This window comes from Desmodus rotundus, chromosome X (genome assembly GCF_022682495.2).
Source record: "Desmodus rotundus isolate HL8 chromosome X, HLdesRot8A.1, whole genome shotgun sequence".
In the NCBI taxonomy this organism is placed as follows: domain Eukaryota; kingdom Metazoa; phylum Chordata; class Mammalia; order Chiroptera; family Phyllostomidae; genus Desmodus; species Desmodus rotundus.
This window is the reverse complement of record NC_071400.1, coordinates 6,186,119-6,204,829: the sequence shown is the minus strand read 5'-3', so window position 1 is coordinate 6,204,829 and position 18,711 is coordinate 6,186,119. Positions and strand designations below refer to the sequence as shown.

Here is an 18,711-nt window from a genome sequence, read left to right as displayed (position 1 = left end):
CAGAAAGATACTTTGCTTGCGGAGACGTGTGCACAATGCAGTGTGCAGTGACGTTTTATTGAGTGGTACACTTGAAACCTTGTACGGTTTTGTGAAGCATGTGACCCCACTAGTTTCAATTGAAAAGAGTTGTTGCCCGGACCATAAGCTCTACTTTGTTCCTGTGTATACTGCCGCACTTGCTGCACTAGCTCCTCACTACACGGGGTCATCGGGTTGTCCAGCAGCCAGTGCAGGCACCCGGTCCCGATGCTGTTGAGGCTACAGGTCTCCGCAGAGCAGCGGTAGCAGCTGCATGTGCTCTGCGCACCTAGTGACACCTCGGCTGGATGGTAGGAGTGTGGAACTCTGGTACCTCACGCGTGCAGTGAATTCCTGTGGAAGTCATCCTAGAACAGCTTCTTGTGACTTTAATCACATGTCTCCCACTGAATCCTCACGTATCACTATTTTTAAATCCCTTTGGCCTTCCCATACTTGAAAAAATGTCTCTTAGTGATAGGGGGCTCAAGAGTTGGAAAATTTGAGTTTAAGGTAAATAGTTATAAGCCTAGTAAGTAATGCTTATGTTAAAGCTTTTGTTTCAGAAACTACAGATAAGGCCCGTCCTGGCTCCTGGGAAAACAGCCGACCTCCTGGGGCACCGCTAAAGACCACCACCCGGGGACAAGTGAAGGCATCCGGGCCATTGTGTTCCAGGGAGAGACAGGGGACCACCCGCCCCTGGGAACAGCTAACTGCCCAGGACAAGAATCCTGCAGTTTCTTTCACCTAATTCTCCCTGAATTTCAACCCCCCTCACCGCACCTTGTTTATTCCCTGTTACGAAAACACTGGCCTGGAAAGAAAATGTAAGATGGTTTGTTTCAGGGTGTGAACCCGGCCGTCTGAATAAAGCGCCCATAAAGATTCGGTGTGTCTCTGCTTATTGGGTTTGGCAAGTGACAGGCAACACAAGCTCTGGTGTCTTTTCTGGTTTCATTAGGAACTGAGTGAGACAACTGAGATTGATTAGAAACACCTTTCCCTTTTGCAAAAAGGAAAGCTATTTGTTCATATTTAATTTTATAGCAACTACAATTGTTTTTAAATTAATGTGGTTATTGTTTGTCAACCACGTCAACCTATGCTTCATCCCAGTGTACTCCCTGGGTGTGTGGCTCAGAGCCATCTCCTTCTGGGTAAGCAGAGCTGCCTTCATCACTCATCCAGACCCAGCACAGTCAAGGAATCCCACCTCTTCTCCACTCCAGAGCCTCTGGGGAATGACCCTCTCTCTTACAGGTGCCGATCCATTTTGGAGGCTGAGGCCTTAAGCTATGTATTTCCCTCTCTTTTATACGCTCTCAACCTATCTTCCTATAGCAGACTTTACTTAGACCTGCTTAATCATCCCCTTTGTAGAGTCACATTTAAAATGAAACATGATGTTATACTGCAATATACAAATTTGAGGAACATTCTATTCAGGCAGTGTCAAATGACCTAAAAGACTCCCCTGTGTCACAGTTGTGGTGTTTTGGGGTTTGTTTGTTTTCTTTGATACTTAAGATAACATTTCTCGGACTTGTGTCTCTTCAATTAATCAAACCACTACTTCAGAAGATGTTTGTATTTTCCTCATATTGCACTTGCCTTGCCATTAAAAGGCCCCGACTCCCTCATCAACACAAATTTTAGAGCATTTAGTATCCGTGCAGTGTTTAATATTCCGCATTCCTCAAAAACGAAAAACCATTTCATTCATTCTTCATTTTTCCCTCGTTGTACATTTGTCATGTGCTTGGCCTGGTGCCTGGTGCTGGGAATCTAGAGTCCTGTAGCCATATGGGGGTAAATGTTTGGTCAAGGCACAACAGGACTACAGTTGAGGAAAGATGTGTCTCCATTCCTTGGAGGTCTGAGAAAAAGTGGTCTTTGAACCACATCTCAGACATTGAGAAATGGGTAGTTGTTTGCAAGAAACAGAAATTGCCAGAGGCAGAGGACTCAAGATGTACCAACAGGTGGAGAGGGAAGGACATGAATGAAGCTGAAAGGTATTCTGGGAACTTATGATCTTCCCTAAGCTCGAGTCTCTATTTAAAACAGAGGCATGAGCCCCAAAACAGCCCATTTGGAGACAACCCCCCGCCCCACCCCCACAGGTACACAGAGTTTAAAATGGTTTTAACCAGAAACACTATTTACAAAGAAGAGTCCAAGAGCAAAGCAAAGCCTGGGGCAGATGTTACCACCTTTATCCAGGCAGATCATGGTGTCATGGCCTCGGGGGATGAGAATGCCTTAGAAGTTAACGAGGGAAGTTCGGGTGCCTGGGGGACAAAGCTGGCATCTAGATGTCATCGGGGAGGAACTTTGCACATTGGCTGACTTTGAAGCCTCTTAGTTCCTTGTCGTTGGGGAAACTGAGCCTGAAAGAGGTTCAGGTTTCCTTTAAAGTCACAGAGTGAAGGTCAGTCTTCTGCTTCAGCTGCCTAACAACCGCCCCCCCACCTGCCACCCTGTAAGAAAGACTAAGTGGGTGCCTCTCCCTGACATCCTTCCTCCAAGCTCCCGGATTTACCCAAATTTCCAAGGGTATTGTAGTCATTTGTTACGTGAACTCGGTTCACTGTGATCCTAAGTTGTGCTTGTCTTCATAATGCCAGTGCCCGGCACAGACCTGGGCTCACACTGGGTGCTCCATCAATACTCCCTGAATAAATGAAGCTTGTGTTTCCGTGGAGGAAAAAGATCCAATCCCTCCCAAAATGTTCACGCAATATTTTAGGTGGGCTGATGCGAGATGTGTTCTTGAAAGGACACGGAAATGCACCTGAAGGGCCGATATACAACCACCAGGACATGAAGGGGGCGCCAGAGTCACAGCCGCAGCAGGACATGCACGCAGCGTGCTCTTCCGGGTCTCGCGAGCTCTCTCTGACCTCTCTCTGACCTCTCGCGTGGGTTCCTAGGGGGCGGGACAGCTGACTGACGGTCTGCTGTACCCAGAAGCACTCTGGGCTGAGCCGGTGCCCAGTGAAGCTTCGTGGTGACAGGGGGCGTGTCTGTGGTACGTGCTTTGGTGGTACCTAAGGGCCATGGGAGTGATAAGCAGTCGGATGCCGTGGTGGCGCCGGGGAAGACATGCCCCAGGGCAGCCAGGGGCTGGTGAGGAGGAGATGGCTGGGGCAGCTGCAGCAGCGGGTGACGACGTGGAGGAAGACAGTGAAGAGGCCGGACCCTCCACCGGTCAGGGTGGCTTCAAACGGAAGGCGGACTCAGGAGGGCCTCCCGCTGTGGGGCGCCTCCGGAAGCGAGCCAGAGGCATTTCAGGTTCCGTTTATGAGAAACTCTTCCTCATGGGGGAAGGCAGCGATGTGCAGATCCGCGCACTAGGGGAGGTGTGGAACTTGCACAAGGTCTACTTGTGCCAGTCAGGCTACTTTGCGAGCATGTTCAGTGGTGCGTGGAGGGAAGCAACCATGAATACCATAGACTTGCAGATGCCTGACGAGAACATTGACCGTGAGGCCCTGCACGAGGCTTTAGGCTCCCTGTACCAAGGCTCCGTGTACATTCCACCCAGACGCGTCGTGTCCATCCTGGCCACGGCCTGCATGCTGCAGCTGGACGAGCTGACTCGAAAGTGCGGGGAAGTCATGAAGGAGACTGTTACTGTCTACACCGTATGCAGCTACTACCACTCTGCTGAGAGCTACGGCCTCCCAAACATCAGGACCATATGCTTCCAGTGGCTGCTGGACAATCTGATGACTCACCGCAGTGATGAGCTATTACTGCGACAACTCAGCCCGGATGTCATGAAAGAGCTCATTGCCTCTTCAGAGCTCTTAGTGATGGAAGTGGAGATGGATGTGTACGCCATGCTGAAAAAGTGGATGTACTTGCAGCTGCAGCCAGGATGGAGCGGCTCCCGCAGAGCCTTATTGCCCGACGCCAACCTGTGGTTTGCCAGGTCCAAGAGGGAGTCGGGAGGCACCCCTTTCCTGGAAACCCAGGAGGGCAGAGCCTTCGTGCCAGTGTTCCAGCGTCTGCGACTGGCCTATATCATCTGTGACCTGCAGTCAGCACGCATCATTGACCAGGATGCGCTGATCCCGGCCACGTGGCTGGCCCCGGTATACAAAGACCAGTGGCTTGCCCTGGTCCGGGCCGAGCAAAGCAAGGGGGTCGGGCCCACTGACATCCATGTGCCCAACTCACCCGGGAACAGCATGCGGTGTGGGCACCACCTCCCTAAGGAAGTGCGGTGCAGCTGGCGGTGGGTCGGCTTCAACTTTGGCTGGGATCTGGTGGTGTGCTACACCAACCGGCGCATCATCTTCAAGCGCAGCGCCAAGAACAAGTCCCATGGCCTCGGGGTCAGCTTACTGTGGCAGAGAAAGGTCGCCTTCCGCCTGTTTGTGGTTTCCTTGGACACCACTGGAAGAGCCACCTTCAGGAAGAGCACAGAGTACCGTGTGCTTTCCCTGGGAAGAGATGAAGAGCTGGAGGTATTGAACCTGGAGAACCAAGATGTGGTCTTCCCCATATATGTGGCCTGCAACTTCCTGTACGTCCCCAGAGAGGGGCGCGGCCCAGAGTGAGAGTCCGTGCAAAAGCTCAGAGAGCTGAGCCCCTCTTCCCTGGGCACAGCGGCCGCCAGCCTGCTGGAGGTGCCAGTTCCCTGTTTGGAATCAACTGGCCTTGCCCGTCTCTGGTGACCAACTCAGTCAGAGGCTTTGTTGACCTGTAGCTTGTAACATTTGAGACTGTTTACCGGCACCTAGGAAGAAGATGCATTTTGAAGCCCCCAAATACCTCCAGAACTCATTCATGCTGCTCATGTGGCAACTCCTCCTCCTGGTTTAAGATATACCGACCTCCCTTCCTGACCCCGTATAATTTCTGGGAAACAAAGACCAATTGACTTTAGAGAGAATCCCTGGCCTACCCACTCTACTAGTCTTAGTTTAACTCTTTGCCTTTAGTTTGATTAAATAAATGTTAAAGGAATACCTTGACTTCTCTTTGATTTGTTGAGTATAGAGCTGCCCTGCCCCACTCATGACCGCCACCACCACTGGCTCCATTTGAATTGCTCCCCCTTCCCATTTCCTGCCACTGAGTGTGGTAGGTGCTTTCCATGGTCTCTCACTATGTGAGCTCATCCAGCCTCCACTTATGATCTTCCTTTTGTTTGTTGATCATTCTTCAATTGAAGAGTGTTTTTTTAAGTTTTTGAGGAAACTCGACACTGTTTACCATGATAGCTAAACCAGTTTACACTCTCACCAACAGGGCACAAGGGTTTGCTTTGCTCCACATCCTCACCCACACTTGTTATCACTAATCTTGTTGATAATAACCACTCTCATTGTGAGTTTTGATTTGCATTTCCCTGATGGTTAGTCATGTTGAGCACCTTTTCATGTGCCCATTAACCATTTGAATATTTCTTGGGAAACATGTCCTTTTAGTTCCTGTGCCCATTTTTAAGCCAGACCACTTCTTTTCATTGTTGTTGTTATTGGGTTGTATGAGTTCTTTATAAATTTTAGATATTAATCTATTTTCATACATGGTTTGCAAATATCTCATTTTGTAGGTTAATTGTTTTATTTTCAGTGCAGAAGCTTTCAAGGCTGATGTAGTCCTACTGGTTGATTTTTTTTCTTTGGCTGTTTATGCTTTTGTTGTCATATCTAAAGATCATTGCCAGAACCAATGTTGAGGAGTTGAACCCTCATCAGCTGAACCATTCTTCCCAGGGATAAATTCCACTTAGTCATGGTGTATACATGTGTTAATGAGTCCATCAGTTCAGTTTTCTAATATTTTGTTGAGAATCTTTGCATCTATGTTTATCAGGGGTATTGGTCTATAGTTTTTTTTTGGGTTTTTTTTGTTTTTTTTTTTTTTGCTTGTAGTGTCCTTATCTGGTTTTGGTATCAGGGTAATGCTCCCTTGTAAAGAGAGTCTGAAAGTGTTTCCTCCTCTTCAAGCTTTTGGAAGAGTTGAGAAAAAGTGGCATTAATTTTTCTTTTAATGTTTGTTAAAACTCACCAGTGAAGCCCTCTATTTCTGAAGGTTTCTCTGTTGGGTGGTTTTGATTAGTTATTCAATCTCCTTATTCATTATTGGTCTGCTTAGACTTTCTATTTCTTCATGGGTCAGTCTCAGTAGGATGGATGACTCTAGGAACTTATCTATTTCTTCCATGTAATCTAATTTGTTGGTTTATAATTGTCCATGTAGTCTCTTATGATACCATGCATTTCTGTAGTGTCAATTGTAATTTCTCCTTTCATTTCTGATTTTATTTGTCTTACCCTTTTTTCTTAGTTTGTCTTGCTAAAGGCATGTCACTTCTGTTTATCTTTTTGGCTACCCAGCTTTTAGTTTCATTGACACTTTCTATTGTTTTTCTGGTCTCTATTTCATTTATGTCCACTCTGATCTTTATTATTTGCTGCTTCTGCTAACTTTGGCTTTAATGCATTCTTGGTTTTCTAGTTCCTTGAGGCATAAAGTTAGGTTGATTGCTTGTGAGCTTTCTCATATATGCATTTAGGACTATAAACTTTCCTCTCAGTACTGCTTTTACAGCATCCCATAGGTTTTAATATATTGTGTTTCCATTTTAAATTGTTTGAGATAATCTGTGATTTCCCTTTCTATTTCTTCTTTGATAAAGTGGTTGTTTAGGTGTGTGTTGTTGTTTCCACATATTTACAGTTTTTCAGCTTTCCTCATGTTGATATCTAGTTTCCTAACACTGGTGAAAAAGTACTTGTTATGATTTCAGTAAGTGAGATAAGCCAGTCAGTGAAAGGCAGATACCATATGCTCTCACTTACACATGGAATCTACTGAACAAAACAAACTAATGAACAAAATAGAAAGAGACATGGGTATGTGGAACAGACTACAGATCTCAGAGGGGAATGGGGAGGGGAACTGGATAAAAGAAGGTGAAAAGATTAGCCAAAGAACATATATGCATGACCCATAGACACAAACAACAGTGTGGTCATGGCCAGATGGAAGGGGGGACAAGGATGTAGGGGAAGTGGGCAAAGTGGGTAGGGAACAGGGACATCTGTAATGGCGTAAACGATAATAAAGTAAAAAAACCCAGCATGGTGATTACCAGAGGGGAATGGGTATGAGCGGAGGTAGAAGAGGTTATGGGAGGATAAATGGTGACAGAAGGCGACGAGTTGGGGTGGTGAACACACAGTACAAGGTACAGATGTTGTGTTATAGACTTGTACACCTGAAACCTATATAGTTTTATTAACCAATGTCATGCCAAAAAATTCAATTAGGAATTTAATGAATAAACTGAACTAACAAGGAAAATAAGAGACAGACTCATAGATAGAGAGCAGGATGACAGCTGTGAGGGTTTAGGGGGTGGAGGGGTCAAACAAAAAGGAAAATAGACTCATGGATATGGTCAACAGTGTGGTGATTGTGGGGGAGGGCATAAGGGGGATAAGTGGTAATGGAAAAAATTCAATAAAAATAAATAAGTAAAAACAATAATAATAAAAAATTATCTAAGACTTGTTATGGGTCCTATCATATGTTCTATTCTGGATAATATTCCATGTGCACTTGAGTAGAATGTGTATTCTGCTCTTGTCAGATGAAGTGTTCTATAGACGTGTGTTAGGTCTTTCTGCCTACACGGCTGAACTCAGCAGGCCCGCACTGGTCTGATTCAACAGGATGGCAGGGAAGGGCACTGGCTCTGCACCCAAGGTGAGGAAGACCGGTCCCCTTTCAGCACCACACAGTTTAGTCACTGTCTGAGTCTCTGCCAAGAGCCTCCAAAGAAAAAGAGCACCCTAAACATCACTGTGGGTGCAGCCAGCAGACCCTTCCACAGGACCTGAGCAGAGCAGAGTGGCCTCCCCAGCAGTCAGTGCACTGAGCAGGGCACTCCCAGGCAGGTAGTGTAACAATACGAGTGCTCGTCACTGTGTTGCCAGTGAAAGTGGGCTCTTTTGCTGTGTCTCAAGAAAGGAATTTCAAAGGCCACAAGCATGGAGAAGTTTAAACATAACGGTAAGATTTCATTGGGGTGAAGTGAAATAACACACCCTCGGGGATGTAGTAGATGGGCAGACTCTAGCAGCAGCTACCCGGAGACTCCTAATAATCCTGCATATTTTCTTCATTCTTGGTAATGAGCAAGGTGCCATTCAAATAATCCAACCCACTTCCTGTTTTTTTTCTGGGCTTGAGTTGGGCCCTCCCTTTAACCAATCCCTTTCCTGGACCCACCGGGGTTCTGTGCCCCCTATCCAATCTGATTCTTTTCCTAGATTTTCCAAGGCCGGAGTCCACCCTTCCATGTCACCATTTTTGCTTCTACTGCACATGCCTGAATATAGAAGCACCTCCTCTTGCCCATCTCGACTTCTATTGTACATGTCCAAACTTTCTGTCACGTCATCTGGTTTCTACTGTGCATGTGCTCGGCAGAGGAATTTCTCCTCCTCCCTCCAATAATACAGTTCCCAGCTGGGAGCTTGAGTACCCTGGGTACCCTTGAGTACCCTGGGAGGCTTTCCTGCCTGCTTGTAGGATCAAGACTCTTCAGCGGTGGTCCCTGGAGCGTGTGAATGAGTCTGTAAATGCTGTAGCTTCCTACTAAATCAAGCTTAATGGAACGCTGTCCTAACATCCGATTCAGCTTTCCAGTTTATTATGTATTCTATTCAGCTCCTTAGTTTAGTAAGCTCAGTGTCTGATTCCCTTTGTGCCCCCTCTTTATTAATGACTAGCTAACTACCTATGCCAACAACTGGGGAGGTGGTGTCTGGGTCTCCAGCTGACACCCTTCTCTCCCAGGTGGATTAAATCCCCACTGATTTTCACCACCAGAGGCTGTGCCTGCTCCTCCTCCCATCTCTGTTGCTCTGGGTTGGGGATCCCTGTGTGGGATCGAGACCCCATGCTCCTGGGGGGAAGGAGTTTTGCAGCTGAACTATCACTCCAGCTTCTCAGCTGCTGCACCTGGGTACAGGGGACAGCCCTTTCTGCATCTCCACCCTTTTTACTAGCCTCTACGTGGCTTCTTCTGTAAACCCTTGGCTATAATATTTTGGTTCAGCTAGGCTTCAATTGGTTATTCAGGTTGATTGCTCTATAATTTAGCTGTAAATTTGGTTTGGGGCTGGGAGCAAGTGAGTGTAGCTTCCACCTACTCTGCAGCTTATAGGTGCTCCTTAGCAAACGATGAATCACTTTTTCTTGATGCTTTAAAAATTCTCTTTGTATGACTTCACAATTAATTTATAATAAACCTCTGAATAGCCTTCTTTAAGTCCATTCTATTTAAATTCTTTTGGGCTCCATGAGTCTGAATGTCCATTTTTTTCTACTGATCTGGGATGCTTTCAGTCATTATTTTCTTATAGAATCTTTCTGCCAATTTTCTTTTTTTGGCACCTCTACAATGTGTATATTTTTTTATGGTATCCTGTATGTCCTACATATTTTGTTCTTTTTCATTCTTTATTCTTCTTTGCCTCTGGTTGGATACTTTCCAATGATATCTTTAAGTTTGATATTTTTTCTTCTGAACATTAAGCCTGTTTTTGAAGTTTCTCATGAATTTTTAGTTCATTTTTGTCTTTTTCAAATAGAGAATTTGTATTGTTCTTTTTAATAATTTGTGTCTCTTAGCTGATATTCTCATTTTGTTCATGTATTGTTTGTGTAGTTTTATTTAATATGTATCTGTGTTATTTTGTAACATATTGAGCTTTATTAAAACAAATATTTTAAAATTTCTTATCAGATAATTTATAGATCTACATTTCTCTATGGTTTGTTACTGAAGGTTTATTTTTTTTCTTTTAATTGTGCCATGTTTCCCTGGTTTTTGTATTTGTTGTAGCTTAACACTGATGTCTGCACATTTGAAGAAATGGCTTTTTGACACAGTCTTTATGGACTTGCTTTGCCATGTAAAGAACTTCATTCATCAGTTCAGCCTGACATTCTGGGAGCCCCTCTGACTTTTCTATAAATGTTTCTGTTCTGGACTTGTGTGAGTATATTTCTAATTAGAAAAATTTAGTGGTTCCTTCCTTTTTTTTTTTTTTTAGGAGCCCATAATATTTTGCTCGCTCTGTTGTCTAGTGCAACACCAGGAGCCAGAATATTAGAGAAACACTCTATTCATCTTCCTCTTTCTCTGTGGAGGGACCTTAAGTTCTGAGCATTTCCACATCTAATAGAGTTATGTTAGATACGACCCATCACCCACCACTTTTCCTTGGTACTTAGCTATCCCAACAAACCTGGAAACTTGCTGAACATCCATCCAAATAAGGACTGACCATCATAGGGTGGGGAAGGCTCCAAGGACCTCTGGACACAGTGTAAGTAGTTGGGGACTGCCCCTAACTTCCCTGCTTGTAACACACTGGCTGACCGCGGTAAGCTGACTGATTACTGTGCACGTGGGTGCCTCTTGAAGTCAAGCTACTGGGGAACATAAGCAAGAGTCAGGTGTTGTTAGAAAATGCTGCGTGTTTTAAGTTCTTGCTTTTCCAGCACAGTTCAGTCACAATTTAGGCTTAATCTATTAAAATGTACATGTTCCCTTTGAAGTGAGCTAAAATAAGGCAATATTCTTGCCTTGCCACAGCAGGGTCTTTAGCCTGGCAAGACATGTTTCTCTTAATAAGAGACACCTGCAAGTTTTGACTGCTGGAGAAGCCTGGTACCTAAACATGGAGCACATTTAAGTGGGGACTGGCCACCCCTGTGTTGGGGCAGGCTCCCTCTACCTTTATAGGCTGTGCAGGTGATTGGGGAATGGCTGTCTGCATGGCACCAGCTGCTAGGGAATCACCAACAAAATGTGTTCTACGCATGTGTGTATTGCCTGGAATCATGTTAACCAGGATCAGGAACAAGAGGCAGGTGTTGGGAAAGGCCGGGAGTGCCAGGCCCTGGTTCTTGCAGTTCAGTGCAGATGCCTAATTATATGCGCACGCTATTCAAATGCACATGTTCCCTCTGAGGCGTGAGCTTTAAAAAAGGTAAACATATTTGACTTGCCAGGGCAAGGCCTTTCAGCTGGCCTCCATGGTGCCCTCAGTAAGAGACACCTGAATATCTGCACTGCTGGAGAAGCCTGGGATTTGACCACGTAACACTTCCAAATGGGGCCTATTTCTGGGTGGGGGAAAATCTCCCACGATTCCTAGGAGTTGTGCCAGTTTTTTCTTAAACCTCCCCTGTCTCCCCTGCCTGGAAAACAGCAGCTGCCAGAGTTGTGGATGAAGTATGAACTGTGCATGCCTGTGCTACCTTGAGTCAGGCAACCCAGGACGAAGAGTAAGATGTAGATGTCGGCAGAGGCTGGGGTTCCCAGGTTATGGCTTTTCAAGCACAACGTAGATGCCTAAATGAAAGGATTAATTGATTCAAATGAGCATATTCCCGTTGAAATACCAGCTAAAAATAAAGGTAACATCCTTGTCTTGTAAGGGCAGGGTATTTTTGCTGGCCTGGCATGTTTTTCTTAATAGAAGACACCTGGACATCTTAAATGCTAGAGAAGCTTAAGACCTGACTTGGCCGAACTTTCAAATAAAAATTCTACCGAAGTTGAGGGAGGATCTGTCCCACATGGAAGACTGTGCCAGTGGCTAAGAACCATTGCAAGTGCATCCATGCTGCACAGCATCATGGTAAGTGAGATAAGCCACTCAGAGAAAGACAAATACCATGTGATCTCACTCATATGTGGAATCTAAAGGACAAATTAATCTAATGAACAAAACAAAAACGGACTCATAGATAGAGAACAGAGTGACAGTGTCAGAGCAGAGAGGGCTTGGGGATTGGGTAAAAAGGTGTAAGGATTAAGCAAAAAAGAAAAAAGAAAAACCCATAGACACAGATAACACTGTGATAATTACCAGGAAGGGAGGGATGATTACCGGGGAAAGATAGAAGATGGTATAGGGGGATAAATGGTGATAGAAAGAGACTTGGGGTGATGAACACACAAGACAATCTACACATGATGGACTATAGAACTGTACAGCTGAAACCTATATAATTTTATTAACCAATGTCACCCCAGCAAATTCAATAAATTTTTTTTAAAAAGAGCCACTCCAAGCTGCCTGCCTAGAGCTCACCAGCTATCAGTTTACTGGCAGGCTGCTTCCTGGACATGTGTGTATCGCCTAAGACAGGGGTGTTAAATTCATTTTCACTCGGGGCCACATCAGCCTCACAGTTGCCTTCAAAGGGCCGAATGTAACTTTAGGACTATATACGTGTAACTACTCCTGAACAGTTAAGCAAGAGCTTGGCGCTGCCCCAGGGTAGAAACGAGGTGCCTGGCCGGATAAAACAAGGTGGAGGGGCGGATTCAGCTCCCGGCCTTGTGTTTGCCACCTGTGGCCTAGGGTGAGGCTAATTGTCACCAGTAACAAGAAACAGGTGTGTCTAGAGCTGCCTAGGGTTCAAGGGACTGGCTCTTTTAGTACAATATAGGAGCAGCATAAAAAGCCTTAACCTATTCAGATGTGCATATTCCCCCTTGAAGCATAAGCTGAATGAAGTTAAATGTTTTTCCTGCTCAGAAGCAAGGCCTTTCAACTGGCCTCCCATGGTTCTCTCAGTAACAGGTGCCTGCACCTCTTGAATGCCAGAGAAGCCTGAGAACATGCAGGAATGCCGTGAGATAGACTTGGGGGACAGAAGGCTCCATGGACCTGTGGATGAGGTGTGAGTGCTTGGGGCCCACCCCTAAGTTACCTACTTGGGGGACACCAGCTGCCAGAGGCAAGCTGACCGACTGACTGCTGCAAGTGTGGGGCTGTCTTGGGTAAGGCTAACGGGGAACATAAACAACAGATGTCAGGAGAGGCAGAGGGTTTCAGGCTCTGGCTTTTCTGGTGCAATGCAGATTCCTAATTTAAAAGTCTTAATCGATTCAACTGTGTGTAATCCCTCTGAAGTCTGAGGTAAACAGAGTTAACATCCCTGCCTTGCCAGAGCAGGGCCTTTCTGCCGGTGGGGGCATGGTTCTCTTCAAAAGAGACACCTGGAAAGTTTTGAGCACTGGAGAAGCCTGAACCTAACCCGGAGCATCTGAAATTGTGAACTGACTATCCCCAGGTTGCAGAAGGCTCCCTCCAACTTTCTAGTCTGTGCAGGTGGTCAGGGATGGCCCCTAGCTTCCCTACCAGGAGGCAAAGCTGCCAGAAGATCACTGTCAGAACGAGTGTCACAGATGTCCATGCCACCTGGTATCACGGTGACCAGGACCAGGAACAACAGGTAGGTGCTGGGAGAGGCTGGGAGTCCTAGGCTGGAGATTTTGGAGTCCAATGCAGATGCCTACTTACAAACCCTAACCTATTCAAATGTGAATATTCAGCCTGGACTCTGACCTAAAAGAAGGCAAACGCGTTGAATACAGTATTTGACTTGCCAGAATGGGGGACCTTTTGGCTGGCCTTCCATGGCTCCCTGAATAAGAGACACCTGGATGTGCTGACCGCTGGAAAAGCCCGGGGAACTTACCAGACAGCACTGCCTGATGGGGACTGACCAACCCTGGGTGGAAGAAAGCTCGTGCCATTTCTCAAAGCACACATGGTGAGATTTTGAGCACTTCCTCTAAGTCCCCTGCCTGAGGAGCACTGACAAAACGTTTACTAGGCTAGCGTGTGCCGTTCAGGGTCTGGCAACCTAAGACCAAGAGCAAGAGGCAGCTGTCAAGAGAGACAGGGGTTCCCAGGCCATGGCTTTTTTAGTACAATGCAGAGGCCTAAAAGCCTTGATTTTTCAAATATGCCCATTCCGCTTGAAATGTGAACTAAAACTAAACATAATATACTTTCTCTGCAAGAGCAGGGCTTTTTCGCTGGCCAGACAGGGGTACTCTCATAGGAGACACATAGACATCTTGAATGCTGAAGAAGTGTGGGACCTTACCAAGCAGAATTTACAAATGGCACGGACTACCTCTAAGTGGGGGGAAGGATCCCTCCAACTTTGGAGGTTGTGCTGGTGGTTGGGAATATTGCTAGCTCCCTGATGGTGGGGCAGCAGCTACCAGCAGCTCACTGACAGAGTGACTACTGCACCTACGGAAGCAGCCTTGTGTAAGGCTAATTGGGACCAGGAAAAAGTGGCAGGTCAGTCGAGAGGCCTGGGATTCATAATGCTGCCTTTTTGAGTACCAGGCAGGGGCTACATAAAAAGCCTTAACCTATTCAAGTGTGCATATTCCTCCTGAAGGCTCACCTAACTAAAGCTAAACTTTTTTTCTGTGCCAGAACGAGGTCCTTCAGCTATACTGCCATTGTTCTCTCAGGAAGAGGCATCCGGACTCCATAAACGCTGGTGAACTCTAGAAGCTTGCAGAATAGCCATCCAAATAGAGACTGGCTGTCATCGGGAGGGGGAAGGCTCCAAGAACCCCAGGATGCTGTATGAGTGGTTGGGGACCACCCCTATGTCACCTGTTTGGAGGGCATCAGGTGCCAGAGGTAGGCTGAGCGAGTACTTCTCATGTGGGTGCCGCCTTGAGTCAAACCAGTAAAGAAGAGGCAGGTTCTCTGAGAAGCTGAGGGTTTTAAGCTCTGGATTTTCAAGTATAATACATATTCCTAATTTAAAGTCTTAATCTATTGTAAATGGTAAATTGAAACCTACATAATTTGATTAACCAATGTCATCCTAGTAAATTCAATAAACAAAGTCAAATTAAATTAAAAAGTCAGTCTATTCAAATGTACACATTCCTTTTGAAATTGGAGCTGAAACGAAGTAATACCCTTGCTTTGCCAGGCAGAGCCTTTATACTGGCTGAGCATGGTTCTGTTAATAATAGAAACCTGGATGGTTTGACTGCTAGAAAAGCCCAGGATTTTAAAAAGAAGACTTTTCCATGCGGGCTGACTGACCCTGGGTTGGAGAAAGCACCCGTCGCCTCTCTAGGCCATGCATGTGGTTGGGGACCACAACTAACTTTCCTGCATGGACAGCATCAGCTTCCAGAGAATCCCTGAGCGCATGCTGCCCATACACGTACCACCTGGGATGGTGGTAAGTGGGATCAGGAAAAAGAGGCAGGTTTTGGGAGAGACTGAGAGTTCCAGGCCCTGGCTTTTGGAGTCCAATGCATATGCCTAAGTATAAGCCATAACCTGTTTAAATGTGTATACTCTCCCTAAGGTATGAGCTAAGCTAAACATATCTGCATTGCCAGTGTGGGGCCTTTTGGATGGCCTGCCATGGGTCCCTCAATAAGGGACACTTGGACATCTGGACTGCTAAAGATGAAAGGACATTACTGGGAAGTACTTCCAAATGAGGCCTGACTGTACATGGGATTGGGGAAGACTTCCTGCATTTCAGTAGGCGGTGTAGGTGGTTGGGGGCCACTCCTAATTTCTCTGCCTGGAGAGCATGAGCTGCCAGAATTTCCCTATCGGTGTACTACACGTGTGAGTAGAGCCTTCAGTCAGGCTAACAGGGACCAAGAACTAGAGGTAAGTGTTGGGAGAGGCTGAGGTTTCTAAGCCCTGGCATTTGCAGTATAATGAGAAGCTAAGTTAGAAGCCCTAAGTTATTCACATGCTCACATTCGCCCTGAAGGCTGACCCAAAATAGTTAATATTTTAGCTTTGCCAGGGCAGGGTCTGTGCGCTGGCCTGCTGTGGTTCTCTAGGCAACTGGACCTCTTGACTGCAAGAAAAGTTTGAGATCTTACAGAGCAGTGTTTCAAATAAAAACTGACTATCACTGGCAGGAAGAAAGTTCCCAGGACCTCTGGAAGTTGCAGCACAGGTTGTGGACTGCCCTTAGCTGACCTGCCCGGAGGGCGGCATCTGCCAGAGTTTTGTTGACGGAGTGCATGCTGCACAGGCACCTATTTCTCTAGGACAGAGTAACCTGGACCAAGAACAAAAGGCAAGTATAGAGATGGAAGGGGCCCACGCCTGGCTTTTCTGGTACAATGCAGACACTTCATTAAAAGCCCTAATATATTTAAGTGTACACATTCCCTCTAAAGTCTGAGCTACATAAAGTTAATTTTTTAACTTTGCCAGGGTGGGGTATTCGGCTGGTTCCCTCAATGAAAGACACTTGGGCATCCTGACTGCTGGAGAAGCCCAGGTCTTCACGGCAGCATGTCCATATCATGACCAAGTACAGCATGGTGAGGGAAGGCTCCCGTGACCTCTGGTGTCTGTGTGGGTCGCCAGGGACCACCCCAGCTCCCCTGGCTGAAGGGCACCAGCTGCGAGAAAATTGCCGATGGACTGGGTACTGCGCACAGTGGGTGTAGCTTCGTGCAAGGCTAACAGGGACCAACAGCAAGAGGCAGGTGTTGGGAGAGGCTGGGGTTCCTAGGTCCTGGCGATCGGAGTGAAATGAAGCAGCCAAATTAAACGTTTCAACTAGCAGACAGGTCTAAGATAGAGCCTGCATAGGAAGATGCTGATCTTGCCCTCTTACAGGAGCACATAGAAACGTACGCCCATATGTAGAACCGTTGCTTCTGAGAGACAACTGAGGGCTGATTAAACAAACAGCTTCTGAACAAACGAGAGAAGAACGCCACCAAAAAGAGAAGGCTGGGTAACCGTGGCATCTCTCTGGGATTCGAGCTGCTGGTGAATGTCGTTGTTTATGTCTCCCTCCACCACAATAGGGTTGTAGCAAAGGCTTTATCCCACTGCTCTGGCCTACCGACAAGATCACCACAGTCGTCCCCAGCCATACTGCAAAGAGCCCATTTTGGCTTTAGAACAACCAGAGTAAGCAGGATCAACAGGGCATCACAACAAGCACCGGGCCTCCCTGCTCGGAGCCACACCAGCCCAGCAAGCCAGTGCCCTAGGTGCCGTAAGTGCCCACCTGGCTCCAGCTGGCCTGACAAAACCACCCAGCACTCACAGCCGACACAGATGCTGCTGCTATGCAAGACCGCTTTCTGTGCAATAAAGGAGAGAGAGACCTATAGAAAAGGCTGGGGGGGAGTGGCGGGAGCTCTTTGGAAACTGTGGGAGTTCTCCAGGGTTGGAGGGGCTGGTGAGCACTACTGTATGTGTTTCTCCGCACCTGAGTTGCATGGGTGGGAGCTCTATCCACGTGCTCTGGCCTACCTGCAAGGTCACCGCAGTGTGTTCCCAGACACATTACTTGATCTCACTTCAGCGCTGAACCTAGGGAACAAGTAGGATCCACAGGGCATTACCAAAAGCACTTGGCCTCCCCACCAGGAGCCACTCCAAGTTCCTAGGCCACTGCCCCTGATGTCACAGACACCTGCTTGGCTCCAACTGGCCTACCAAAACCACCCAGCCCACACAGATGTCACTTCTTCAAAAGGCCCCTTTTTTAAGATTGGGAGAGATGCCTATTTTGTCCAATTCATAGGAACAAACATAGAAAGTAAAAAAAAAATGAAAAGTGAGAAGAATATCTCTCAAATAAAAAAAAATTTAAATTCCCCAAATAAAATAGGATAAAGTGGAGATAAGTAATTACCCGGATAAAGAATATAAAGAAGTGGTCATAAGGATGCTCACCAAGCTTGAGACTGGAATAGGGGACCTTAGAGAAAAAATTAGCATGGAGTTAGAAAGTTTAATACAGAACCAAGAAGAGCTGAAGAATACAATAAATAAAATGAAAAATAAACTAGAATGGCCCTTGCCAGTGTGGCTCACTTCACTAGTGCACTGTCCCGTAACTGAAAGGTTGCTGGTTCAATTCCCAGTTAGGGTACATACGTAGGTTGTGGGTTCCATCCCTGGTTTGGGCACATATGATCCCTGTTCCAAGTGCATATGGGAGCCAACCAATCAATGGGTCTGTTTCACATCGATGTTTCTCTCTCTGCTTTCCTCTCTCCCTTCCTCTATCTCTAAAAGTAATGAAAAATAAATATCACTGGGTGATGACTTTAAAAAAACTAGAATGAATTAACAACAGATTAACTAATACAAAAGAACAGAGCAGTAAACTGAAAGACAAACTAGTGCAAATAAACCAATTAGAACAGCAAAAAGAGAAAAAAAAATGAGGATAGAAGTTTTAGAAAAGAGGAACCCTCATTCATGGCTGGTGGGAATGTAAACTGGTACAGCCACTATGAAAACCAGTGCGGACGCTCCTCACAAAATCAAGAATAGAGCTACCATATGACCCAGCAAACCCTCTTCTGGGTATCTACCCCCAAAATTTGAAAAACACTTATTTACAAAGACATATGAACCTGTATATTCACTGCAGCATCATTCATTCACAGTGGCCAAGACATGGAAACAACAAAGTGTCCTTCGATAGACAATTGGATAAAGAAGATGTGGTACATCTATACAATGGAATACCACTCAGCCATAAAAAGATGAAATACTGCCATTTGTGACATGGATAGACCTTGACAATATTATGCTAAGTGAAGTAAGTGAGACAGAAGAAGTTAACAACCATATGATTTCACTCATATGTGGAATATAAAACTGAAAGCAACAAATGAACCAACAAGAAAAACAAGCAAAAACTCATAGACACAGACAACAGTATGGTCGTTACCAGAGGGAAGGGGGTTGAGGGTAGTAAAAGGGGTCAAACATATGGTGATGGAAGATGATTTGACCTCAGGTGGTGGGCACACAATGCAATCTGAAGATCATGTATCATAGAAATGTATAC

The 18,711-nt window shown here is 46.0% G+C and overlaps 1 pseudogene; it reads left to right on the top strand.

Moving 5' to 3' along the window:
• Positions 1–3,164: 3,164 nt before the first annotated feature.
• Positions 3,165–4,592, top strand: LOC112300040 (germ cell-less protein-like 1 pseudogene; annotated as a pseudogene).
• Positions 4,593–18,711: the final 14,119 nt, after the last annotated feature.